Genomic DNA, 12,996 nt, shown 5'->3' on the forward strand with positions numbered 1-12,996 from the left:
CCTCACAGTAGCCCTAGATCAAGCCCAGATGCTGCCATCTTGTAGCTAGGGGATCTTGGGCAAGTCACTACCTGACTCTGAGCTTCAGATATCTGTAGACTGGGGACAATGACTCTCCCAAAGATCAAGATAAAAAAGAGAAACGGGTATGAGTGCTTTGTAAACAATTCACATGACACATGTGTCCCTCAAGCCTCCTGACCACCCCCCACCCAGCCCACTCCAGTCCCTCTCCCCAGGTGAGGGCAAGATGCCCAACCTCCTCTTTTCTTCCTTGCTCTCCCCATCTCCCAGGCTCAGCTCTAATCCACCTCTCGCAGGCAGAAGTAGTGCTGCTATGAACATAGGGGTACATGTATCTTTTTGGATTATAGTTTTGTCTGTATATATGCCCAGGAGTGGGATTGCTGGATCATATGGTAATTCTATTTTTAGTTTTCTGAGGAACCTCCATACTGTTCTCCATAGTGGCTGCACCCACTTACATTCCCACCAAGAGTGCAGGAGAGTTCTCTTTACTCCACACCCTCTCCAGCATTTATTATTTGTAGACTTTTTAATGACATCAGAGGTTTTTATTGTCATTCCTCATTATAATCATTTTGCCTAACTACTTCAGAGGGCAGGGCTGATGGCACACTTCGAGGGCCTTAGGATGCTCGGGCCCTTGCTTCACACTCGCCTGGGAAGTATCTCACATGTAGGCTCCTGGGCTCTATCTCAGACCTATTGGATCAGATTCTCCAGGGAAAGGGGAAACCTTGGAGGCTGCATTTTTTTTTTTTTTTTTTTTTTTTTTTTTTGCGGTATGCGGGCCCCTCACTGTTGTGGCCTCCCCCGTTGCGGAGCACAGGCTCCGGACGCGCAGGCTCCGGACGCACAGGCTCAGCGGCCATGGCTCACGGGCCCAGCCACTCCGCGGCATATGGGATCCTCCCAGACCGGGGCACGAACCCGTATCCCCTGCATCGGCAGGCGGACTCTCAACCACTGCGCCACCAGGGAGGCCCGGAGGCTGCATTTTCACAAAGCTCCATGGGTGGCTTCAACGTCTCCTGCAGTTTGAGGACCACTGTGTCACAGGCTCAGAATGTACAGTGTCTGTGCACCCTCAGGGTGGGCCTGTTCAGCTACATCAACGATCCCTGCCCTGGGGGCCTCACCACCTAGGAGGAGCCCAGGATGTTTTGTAGGCCCATAGGAGGGGCTTCTGCCCAGGACAAAGGCCAGAGAAGGGTTCCTGGAGGAACTGACATCTTAGCTGAGTCCTGAAGGAGGTGCTGGTGGGACCCGGGTCGAGAAGAGGGGCAGGGTGACCCAGGCAGAGGACATAGCTGGTGCAGGCGATAGTGGGTACAAGGCACAGTCCCCTGTCCTCAGAGAATCACAGTGTGGCAGGGGAGACAGACAGCGGGGGCAGTGACAGGCATGATGAGGCTACCACCAAGTCCTGGCCAGAGCACAGGGAGAACTACCCCTCACCCTCCTGCTGCTCCAGAGTCCATCCTAGGCAGGAGGGTGACCCCTGGCCTGGCCCGGCCACTGAAAGCTGTGTGACCCCAGGCAAGTCCTCTCTGGGCCTAGGTCTCCTCCAAGGTTCTAACCGTTCTGAGCCTCAGATTCAATCAGGAAAAGCTTGCCCCCCACAATCCCATATTCCTGGGGAAGTGCTGCCACCCAGTGGCCATTGGGAGAAAAACCTCCTGGGGCACCGGAGTCCACCCCCCGCCCCCGACCCCGCCAGCACCATTCCTGTAACTATCACTACCCCGCCTAGCTCAGGGCTGGCTGGGGAGTCTTTGGAGTCTGTGGGCAATGGGTGCTGAGCTATGCCTGACGTGCCCACCACTCAGTGCTGCCTTGGCCCCAGAACAAGGCCTGACTCCTTACTGACTCACCCCTGGCCTCATGGGCCCTTGTAAAGGTCAAGGAACCAGGAGTGGGTGGGTGGAATTCAGTTCAACTCATCATCAGCATAGAGATTTAGAGCATGGGTTGTTTTTTAATTTTTTTAATTTCTTTATTTATTTTTGGCTGCGTTGGGCCTTCCTTGCTGCGTGTGTGCTTTCTCTAGTTGCAGCAAGCGGGGGCTACTCTTCATTGCAGTGCGTGGGCTTCTCATTGTGGTGGCTTCTCTTGTTGCGGAGCACGGGCTCTAGGCACGCGGGCTTCTGTAGTTGTGGCTCGTGGGCTCTAGAGCGCAGGCTCAGTAGTTGTGGCACACGGGCTTCGTTGCTCCACGGCATGTGGGAACTTCCCGGACCAGGACTTGAACCCTGTGCCCTGCATTGGCAGGTGGATTCTTAACCACTGCGCCACCAGGGAAGCCCAGAGCATGGGTTTTTAAAGCAAACAGATAATAGCAGTAATACTAGAAGCTAACACGTATTGGCCATTTCCACATCAGGGGGCAAGAAAAGCAAGGTCCTGCCCTGCCAGAGGTCACATGAGTGGGAGTGGCAGGCATTGACCCAGGTAACATTCCCCACTTCAGAGCACTGGGCAAGACCCCAAAATAAAAGGGGAGCCCAATGGGAAAGGGTGTAACTGGACTCGTGGGAGCTGGTGGATGGGCTGGACAGAGCACTGGCTCCGTGGCAGCTGTGTGACCCCGGAAATGTCCCTTGACCTCTCTGAGCCTTAGTCTCCATGGGTAAAATGGGTACCATAAGAGCCTGAGTGCTGATTTTAAATTTAAGTCAGACCATGACACCCCCTGCCCAAACCCCACTAATGTCTTTCCATCACAGGCAGAATAAAGTTCAGGTCCTTAGCTAGAGATCTGGGCCTGGCTGCTTCTCCCTGTTCACATCCTGTTCAGGGCCTCTGGTGGCTTGCTGTTCGTGGAACATGCTGGAATGTTTCCACCTGAGGGCCTTTACTCTTGTAGCTTCCTCTGCCTGGAACATTCTTCCCCCGGGTGTGCTACTCCCTCACTTCATCCTCATCTCTACTTCGTGTTACCTCGTCGCTTTCTCCAGGAAGCCCTCGGTGAGCACCAGCTAAAGCACAGCCCTTGGCCAGTCTCTTTCAGAACATCCGTTCATCTCCCACCTGACATGGAGCACAGTTTGGGTTACACATTTATTTGCTTGTTAACTGGCTTCTTGTCTTTCTCTCCAAATTGCAAGTTCCCTGAGGGCAGGAACCTGGCCTGTTTCGGTCACACCTCTGTTGCCAACACTTAGCATGGCGCCTGGCAAGTAGTACATTCAATGCATACCTGACGAATGAATGAATGAATGAAAAACTCTGTCACTAGGATCCCAGAGACCAGGCAGTGGTCAGAGGTAGTGGAGGTCTCCAATTTCAGAATCAGAACCCCAGACCCTATCAGCCTGGCACTGAGGTGCCACAGGAGGAGAGCAGAGGAGGGACAGATCAGTCAGATCTGTGCATTGGCTGGAGTGCACAGGCCCCTAGGGGCAGCTTGAGGGAGCCAGAGACGCCTGTCGTGGAGGCGGGGGCATCGCCTCCCCCTCCCGGAGTCTGAAGTGAGGTGGGGAATCAGACTGCAGGGGTGGCCCGACTGGGAAGCTGGGCTGGGGAGGCAGAAGGGAGCCCTGGTCCGGTGGGGGCCAGATCCCCCTAGGGACAAGGAAACCTCTCCCACTAGGGCAGCAGTGGGTGAGCAGGGGGTTAGATTGCATCCTTCCAGAGGCCCGTTCCTAGCTTTGAGGGAGCCATGGCCCTCATTCCGTGGGCAGCTCTCACCTTTCTTCTCGACCTGCCTCCTCCAATCGGCTGCCTCTGGCCAGAGGCCCCTGGGGGGCCCCGAGTTCCCCCAGCCACCCCCAAGGCAGCTCTATTCCTAGTTCTGCTTGGCATGTAATGGGCTGACCCCTGACCTTCCCCTCTCGCCCCCGCCTAGTGCTCTGCCCCCCGGGTTAGGTCAGTGATGAAAGCCAGTGGGAGCCCGGGGGGCAGAGGGAGGCGGACAGTGCCTGATTGTTCCCCGCCCCTGGCAGCGCAGCCATGCTGGCTGCTGAGGGAATGACTTTGGCTCTCTCCCCCTCTCTCCCCGTCTCTCTGTCATTCTCTCTCTTTCTCTTTCTCCAGGTCAGGGATTCTCAGTCTCAAGTGGGAAGTTAATACCTATGTAGTTCCAGGAACACCCCCCAGAGATTATATCAGGCTCAGCATGGGGGCCCATGATCCAGACACAGGGCTGGGAGGTTTGGTAGGACCCCACTTTGGAAAGAGACTGGGACCAGAGCCAGAAGACCTTGGGCATCCCTGGCCCTCTTTGAGTTCCACCAAGTGTGAAATGGCATCTTGGGATGCTAAGAGCAAAGCCAGCCCCACAGGAAGAGGTGGGGATGGCATGGGACACAGCTGTGACTGTGTCTTCTCCCTCTTTCCCCTCTGACTTGCCCCCCACCCCGCCCTCAGGATCCATACGTGTCAGGTCTGTGTCAGGCTCTCTGTTCTGTCCCATCGGTCTAGCTGTCCATCTTTCTCCAATAAATACCACGCTGGCCAAATTACTAGAGCTTTATAATAAGCCTGGCTAGTTGGCAAGTGCCCCTACCTTATTCTTCAGGAGTATCTCAGCTATTCTTAGTGCTCCGCCCTTTCTTACTGCTTTTAGAATCAGCTTGACAAACACTACCAAAACCCTGTTGGGGTTTGATCAGGACTGAACTGAATCTAGACATTAATTTGGGAAGAGCTGACATCCTTAAGATATTGAATCTCCTTATGCAAGTCAGTGGCTGTCTCTCTGCATTTATTTTAGTTTCTTTATTTTACTTCTCATTAAGGAAAATTTCAAATGCACAAGATTAGACAAAAAAAGGATAACAAAGCTCTTTTTACCCAGCACCAAGCTTTACCAATTAAACCTCTCAGCCACTGTATCTTCAACCATAATCCTGCCCACTCCCATCCCAGCATTCATTTTTTTTCCAGCCAATCTTTGGGGTCTTCATTAATGTCTGCCAGTAATTTTTTTTGTCTTACTTTTTGTTTTCAAAGAATTATAGATTGACAGGAAGTTGCAAAAATAGTACAGTTTCTCCCAATGGTGACATCTTACATAACCATGGCACTTTACCAAAACCAGAAAATTGACATTGGTACCATCCACAGACCTTGTTCAGATTTCACTAGTTTTCCACGCATTCCTCTGTGCGTGTGTGTGTGTGTGTGTGTGTGTGTGTGTGTAGGTCCATGCAATTTCATCAACTGCGTGAATTCATATAATCACCACCAAAATCAAGATACAGAACTCTGTCCAACAAGACCCCTCACGCTACTCATTTATAGCAACTCCCATCTCCCCCCTTCCCCTCCCCAACTCCTCTAGTCGCTAATCTGGGCTCCATCTCTACAGTGTTGTCATTTTGAGAACATCACCCCACAGCATGCAACCTTTTGAGATAGTTCCTTTCACTCAGCATAATTCCCTTGAGCTCCATCCAGATCCTCACATGTATTGATTGTGAATTCTTTTTTATTGCCAAGTAGTATTATGTGGTCTGGAGGTACCAGTTTGTTTAATCATTCACTCACTGAAAGGCATTTAGTTTGCTTCCAATTTTTAACTATTACCAATAAAGCTGCCATGTACAATCATGTACATATATCATTGTGGATATGAGTTTTTGTTTCTCTATAATAAATGCCCAGAAATGGGTCATATTGTTAGCAGACATTTTCTTTTTCAAGAAACTACCAAACTATTTTCCAGCGTGGCTATACCTCAGTAATATTTTATGCTTTTCTCTGTAAATATTTTGTTATATTTAATTTCTGTTATTATCGTAAGTGGAGGACTTTTTAAAATTATATTTTGTTTGCTCTGTTGTTTATAAATGCAATTACTTTTTATTGATATGATTTACACACTAGAAAATTCACCAAGTGTACAATTCAGTTTATATTCACAAGGTTGTACAACGGCCACCTCTATCTAATTTCAGAATATTTTCATCACCCCAAAAAAGAAACATATCCATTAGCGGTCACTCCCCATCTCCCCCCTCTCCCCTGCCCCTGGCAACTATTAAGCTACTTTCCGTTGCTATGGATGTGCCTATTCTAGGTGCTTCATATCAATGGAATCATAATACGTGGCCTTTTGCATCTGGCTTCTTTCACTTAGCGTCGTGTTTTCAGGGTTCATCCATCCACATGTTGTAGGTGCAATTTTTAAAAAATTCATTAATTTATTTATTTTGGCTGTGCCAGGTCTTAGTTGTGACACGTGGGATCTTTGTTGCGACATGTTTAGTTGTGGCATGTGGGATCTAGTTCCCCGACCTGGGTTTGAACTCGGCCCCCTGCATTGGGAGCAGAGAGTCTTACCCACTGGACCACGAGGAAAGTCCCTGCAATGGGTTTTTGATATTGATTTGATATAGGAATATCCTATCTCTAGCTCTGTGAAATTTCCTTCATAGTTCTAATAATTTGTCTGTAGATTATTTTGGATTCTCTATGTAGTCAATCGTATCACCTGCAAATAATGCCAGTTTTACTTTTTCTTTTCCAATCCTTATACTTTGTTGTTGTTGTTTATTTTTTTCATGTCTTACTGCTCCAGATAGAACCTCAGGTACAATGTTGAATAGATGCATGGATGAGGGCAAACTTGTCCCTGATTTAAGGAATGTATCTGTTGGCCCTTTAAGAACTATGTGCTGGTTTCTGTAGGTAATCTTTATCAGTTTAAGGAATTCCTTTCTGTCCCAAGTTTGCTAAAACATTTTTATCAGAAGTAGATGTTGAAATTTGTTGCCAGTGCCTAGATGATCATATGAGTTTTCTCCCTTAATTTATTAACGTGATGAATGGCATTACAGACTTTCGAATGTAAAGCCACGGTTCCCTTTCCGGGATAAACAAAATTCTGTTATGAGGTATATATCCTTTTTATTCATTGCAGATTTGTTTCACTAATATCTTACTTACGGTTCCCGCATTGAATTTCACAAGGAGGACTTGTCTGTAATGTCCCTTTGAATGTTCTGTGTAAATGGAAAGGAGCCATCCCTGAGTCTAAAGTGTGTCTCGCAGAATCTCTCCATCCCTATCCCTGTCTCTCTCTCAGGGTCCCTCTCTGTCTCTCCTCATACACACTGCTTTGGCTTGAGGGTACTCCCGTGGGTGGCAGAGGGAGGAGGCACCACCTGACCCCCAAGGTGGCCGCAGAAGATGGAGCTGGAAACCTGGGACCTCGAGCTTTGGGAGGGACACAGAGCTGCGACTCCCCAAACCAGCCAAGGGGCCATAGCTCCTGGGCCCCTCATTGAAGAGGGAGGCTTAACAGAAATCCTCCTCTCCCTTCTCCATGGGGAGGGGGAAAGCCCTCCAGAGGAAGTGGCTAAAAAGGGGCAGGGGGCAGGGGTTAATGGCCGCTTTGTGCTGCTGGCTGACGGATGGCCGGCTTGTCAGTGGCAGTGGCCCAGCCTTAGCAGCCCCAGGGACATCCCCTCCCCCTCCCAGTCATCCTCCGAGGGAGGGGGCCCTGCTGGCCTTTGATAAGTGCTGGGGGCCGCCCTCCCTGATGCGGGGACACAGGGCCAGCCTCTTTGGTGGAGGCTGGTCTGCTGAGGCCCAGAATGCAGCCCTCCACCCCAACCCGTCCCTACCATTAAGCAGGGCAGGTGGCCACAGGGGACGTCCATCCTGACCGAGGGCCCCTTGCCCCACTGGATCTCGGGCACCACCAACAGCCCTGCCTTCTTAAGGATGACTGGGTCTCAGAAGGGACCTGGTGAAGCCCAACTCCCCCACATTTGGGGCAGGGAAACGGGGCTATGACTTGTCAAGGCTCCTGCAGGAGCAGAGGGAGAGCCAGTCCTATGACTTCCTGCTCAAATGTGCCCAGACTGGGGCCAGGCCGATGCTGAGATGAATCAGATGCAGTCCTCCCTCAAGGGGCTAGAGGCTGGTGGGGAGGGGAGTCAGCACGTGAACAGAAAAGTCTAACCAAGTGTGGTAGAAGCAGCAAGCACAGTGTACTATGAGTGCCAGAAAAGGGACCACTAGCCCAGCCAGGAGGTCAGGAAGGCTTCCAGGAGGAAATGATGCTGGGGCTGATTTTCAAAGGGTGAGCAGAAGTTAGACCAAAGAGGGTGGGGGCAGCAGGGAAAGGCATTCCAGGCAGAAGGAACAGTATAAGCAAAGGCTCAGAGTAAAACCAGTGAGGTGTCTGTGAGCCACAGCAGTTCAGTGCTGAGTAAGTAGGTCCACAGGGCCTGGTTTTCCAGGTCCTCCTGTGCCACGTCAAATGGTTCGACTTGGCAGTTTGGGGAAGAGCCATGTTCTAATCCGGCCTCCATGTGACCATCCATCCTTTGGTCGTTCAGCTCACTGAGCAGCAGTGTGACCTTGGACAGGTCACTTCCTCAGGAACAGCCTCCCACAAGCATACCCTGACCTGGGCTGCCTGGTCCACCTGAGGTTCTCTAACATCCTAATGTCACTGGGCTGGGGTGGGGCAGCGTGTGCATAAGCTGTTCTCAGTCCCAGAATATTGAGAAACGGCATGGGGGACAGAAGCTTGAAAGAGGTGGTTTCTGGGTGGAAAACGGGAGATCTGCTTCCACAGCGGCATCGCTGAGCACATCAGCCCTGGCTGGCCTAACAGGGACCTCCTGTTATGGAGAAAAACCAATCTGCTCTCTGTTACTTGTAGTCAAATGCATTCCTAAACTGATTCAAGCTCCTTACCTCAAGCTGAAAAATATAGAGTATTAAATACAGTCCAAGATCTTTCACATCCACATAAAAAGATTTTCCAGAGAAAAAAGACTCTTTCTTAAATATAGGATACACTCCTTGCCTTTATTTCAAATAACTTTCAAACTTGAAGGTGTTTATTGTAGAAATTTGGAAATACAATAAAAGACAAAGTACTAAAAATTTAAAAATCACTCTAAATCCCACTACCCAGAAATAAATAAGGTGAGCGTTTTTGTGTTTTCTGTCTGCTTTTTCCTTATATGTTGTGAAATGAAGTTGAGCTCACAGCAGCTAGTTTTTCCTTTTCTCTTTTTATTGATGTAATATATATGCCTATACCATTTTGTATCCTGGTTTTATACCAAAAGCGTTTCCTATGTTATTACAATTTTTCATAAGCATCATTTTTAGTGGCTGCATCACATTCTGTCATAGGAAGGTGCTGTGATTCATTTCACCAAACCCCAAGCCCCCAATGCTGCACACTAAGGCAGTGGCCAGTTTTTCACTATTCTGTGAGTTGCAATAGACATCTGTGGACATAAGTCTTTATTTATACCTAGTTTGCTTTAACAAAATGTCCTACAAATGCAGCCTCCACTTGTATCAAGGCATTCAGCAGTGACAGCCAGGACAGCATCCATGGGTCCTGTGACCAGCCGCCTGGCAGTGCCCACAGGTGGCCTGTGGTTATACAGTGGCTCTGGGTCCTCCCTTAGAGTGCGCTACAAATGTTGTTAAAGCCAAGTCAGCAACTGTGGTTTGTGTTTGTTTTATGATAAGAATACTTAATATAAGACAGACCCTCTCGGCAAATGTTTGAGTTTTAGCAACTATTTCCCTCTTTCTGGACCCTCCCTCCATGCATGTTTCTAATGATCTTCTTCGATTCTGCTCTGATCTAGGAAATCAAAGCACCACAACTGCATCAAAAAGGAGAAGAGGGGGCTTCCCTGGTGGCGCAGTGGTTGAGAGTCCGCCTGCCAATGCAGGGGACACGGGTTCGTGCCCCGGCCCGGGAGGATCCCACATGCCGCGGAGCGGCTGGGCCCGTGAGCCATGGCTGCTGAGCCTGCGCATCCGGAGCCTGTGCTCCGCAACGGGAGAGGCCACAACAGTGAGGGGCCCGCTTACTGCAAAAAAAAAAAAAAAAAAAAAAGGAGAAGAAATGGGCTCTGAGTGGGGCCGTGAGGGGCTCCCCAGGGAGAAGTGCCTGATGGGGGTGTGGGGACTCCAGCAAGACTCCTCTGAGCCTCAGCCTCCTGAAGGAATTACGCGTGCTCCGCCCCGCTCCTGGCCCCATGGAGGTCCTGAGCGCAGGACTAGCCCAGTCTCCCTGCCAGCCTCCTGCATCACGGAGACAAGTCCTGAGGCATGGGGCGGGGGTGCAGGGGTGCTGAATGAACCCTGAACAGAAGGGGCATGGCGGCTGTGGCCACAGAAGGCCTGGGGAGCTGCCCAGAGCTGCCTTATCTCCTGCTCTTCAGATGCCCCATGGCTGGCTCACGCCCAGGGGGCCCCTCGAGCCTCTCCACGCATCCCCATCCTTGGCTGGGACCATGGGTCAGTCGCAGCCCTGGGCACCGGCGCAGTTTGGACTCCCATTCTCAGTCAGGAGGCCTGGATGTGATCCTGGCGGTGACCACCATCAGTGCCGGGAGGGAGGGGGACCGCCATACCCCAACCTTCACTTCACACCCTCCCGTCCTCCTGGACTCCCAGCAGACCCCGGGGCCCTCTTGTGGGAGAAGCTGAGGTGCGAAACTTCTGGGTGAGCTGTTGACTGGGGGTCTCGCTCTTTCAGGAAGAGCAACTGAGGCATTTTCCTACCCTCATTCCTGCCCAGCCTCCACCCAAAGTCAGGTGCAACAAGCCTCCAAAAATTGCTGGTTGGGGGTTTACTGCTTCCTGAGGTGGAGAAATCTCCATCCAGGGGCAAGGATGTCCAGGTCCCAAAGGATGATGCACTCCTCTTGTGATCTCCACTGCCAGAAGGGCCCGTCCACCCACAGGGCCGGGTCCCCAACCAGTGTGGACCAGGTCACCAGGGAACCTGGACAGACAAACCCCAAGGAACGTCCAGGTCTCACACCCTGGACCAGTCGGGAGCAGCTGATGCTGCAGACAGCATCCTCCCCCAGCTTCTCACCCAAACTGCCTCTGTACCTCCGCCCTCCTTCCCGCTCCTGAGGTTCCCCTGCCCCTCCAAGCCCTGCTTCTCTCTACTGGCTGGGCGCCTCTCTCTCCCCCAGCTTTATTGACATGTAATTCACATACCATACAATTCACGCATTTAAAGTACACAATTCAATGTTTTTTAGTATATTTATAGAGTTGTACAGCCATCACCACAATCATTTTAGGACATTTTCATCGCCCCCCCCAAAATAAACCCTGTACCCCTTAGACATCATCCCTCAACTCCCTTAACTCCCCAGCCCTAGGTAACCACCACTCTACTCTCTGTCTCTACAGGTGTACCTATTCAGGACATTCCAAATGGAACTTCTCTTGCCTCAGTTTCCCCATCAATACAATGGGGATGGTAATGGTGTTCCCTCACAGGGTTTGCTGGGAGAATTTAAATAATACCAGGGCTTAGGATCATGTCTGGCCCAGAGTCAACGCTGTGTAACGTCTGCTGTCGACATCATCTCCAGGGCTGGGACTTCTCCATCCACCCACATGCCTTCCACTTGCCCTATGAGCTCATTTCGCCCTCATCTAGACCACCCCGCCTAGACTCCAGACCTCCCGGGCATACCCACCCAGACACCCTAACAGCCCCTCAGACTCAGCGTGTCCTTCCTCCCCAAGCCTGCCTATCCTGCTGTGTCCCTCACTCAGGAAATGGAATGACCTTCCACCTGGTCATCCAGGCCAGAACCTAGGGGCATCCTTGATGCCTCCCTCTCCCAGGCCTGCCCCCACCATCTGGTCCATCAGTCTGACTCTGTCCCCCAACCTCTCCTGCCCCTGGCGGCTGCCCTGACCTGTCTCCATCACCAGCTTAGTGGTCACAAGCTGGGCTCTGGTGTCCAGTGCAGTTCTGTCCACCACTCACTGGCTTTGGGGCCTCGGGCCAGTCACCTCACCTGTCTGATCCTCAGTTTCCTGGACGATAAAATTGGGATGACCTATAAAATACTGCCTTCTCCATTCACTTGTCTTGAAGATTATATGAATAAAATACGTGAAGAACTTAAGCCCTTTTTTTTTTTTTTTGGCCACACAATGCGGCATGTAGGATCTTAGTTCATCGACCAGATATCGAACCCACGCCCCTGCAATGGAAGCACAGAATCTTAACCACTGGACCACTAAGGGAGTCCCAGAATTTAAGCCCTTAATAAACATTATTGTTGTTGTTAATGTGATTCTCTCACCTGGGTGACTCCGCCGCTCCTGACCCAGGTCCCTGCCTCTGTCTTGCACACAGAACATGCTGCTTGGGTCATGGCGGGCTGACCACGTGCAGGACACCGAGGGAGGCCTTGCACGTGCTATTTCCTTTCACCTCCCAAGAGGCAGATGTTGTTACCCTCATTTTACAAGTAAGGAAACTGAGGGCCCAAGGTCCCAGTGTTGGAGTCAACCACAGCCTCAGGGTACACTGTTGGCATTCATGTATTGATTGAAAACATTTATTGAGCCCCTACTGTGTGCCCTTTACTGAGCTGGGTGCTGGGAAAACAGTCATAAACCAGACTGGCATAGATCCAGCCCATAAGATCTTTCTAGAACACAAATCCGACCCCTTTAAAATCCTTCAGTGACCACCCCACTGCCCTCAGGATCCAGTGCAGTCTTCAGGAGCCCTTCTTCCCTGCCCTCTGCATCCCACATGGCTCTTTCCCTCTGCCCAGCTCTCCCACCTTCCCTGCCCCCTCTCTGCTCCAGCACACGGGCCTAGTGGGGCCTCCCCACACCAACACATACCGCTTGCTGTCTTCCCAGCCTCACCCCCGACACCAGCTCCATCCCCACCTTCTCTCTAGATTTCTTTGCCTGGTGAACTTTCACTCATCTTTTGAGGCTCCATGCACGGTCACCTCCTCCAGGAAGCCCTGCTTCCCCCATCCCACCTCCCAGCCTGGTGATGAGCTCCCAGGCTGCCTGTCTTGCAACATGCTGGCTCTTTACTGATATGTCACTCCTCCTGGACTGTGGCTCCTTGAGGGCAGGACTAGGGGCTTCCCTCTCCCTCTGGCCCCCTTGCCCCACCCATCCCATCCATCACCATGTCAACCAATTTTACCTCTTCTTGCCATGGACCAAAGGCCCCAGCCCAGCACGGAGGCTACA

This window comes from Mesoplodon densirostris, chromosome 11 (genome assembly GCF_025265405.1).
Source record: "Mesoplodon densirostris isolate mMesDen1 chromosome 11, mMesDen1 primary haplotype, whole genome shotgun sequence".
NCBI classification, from domain to species: domain Eukaryota; kingdom Metazoa; phylum Chordata; class Mammalia; order Artiodactyla; family Ziphiidae; genus Mesoplodon; species Mesoplodon densirostris.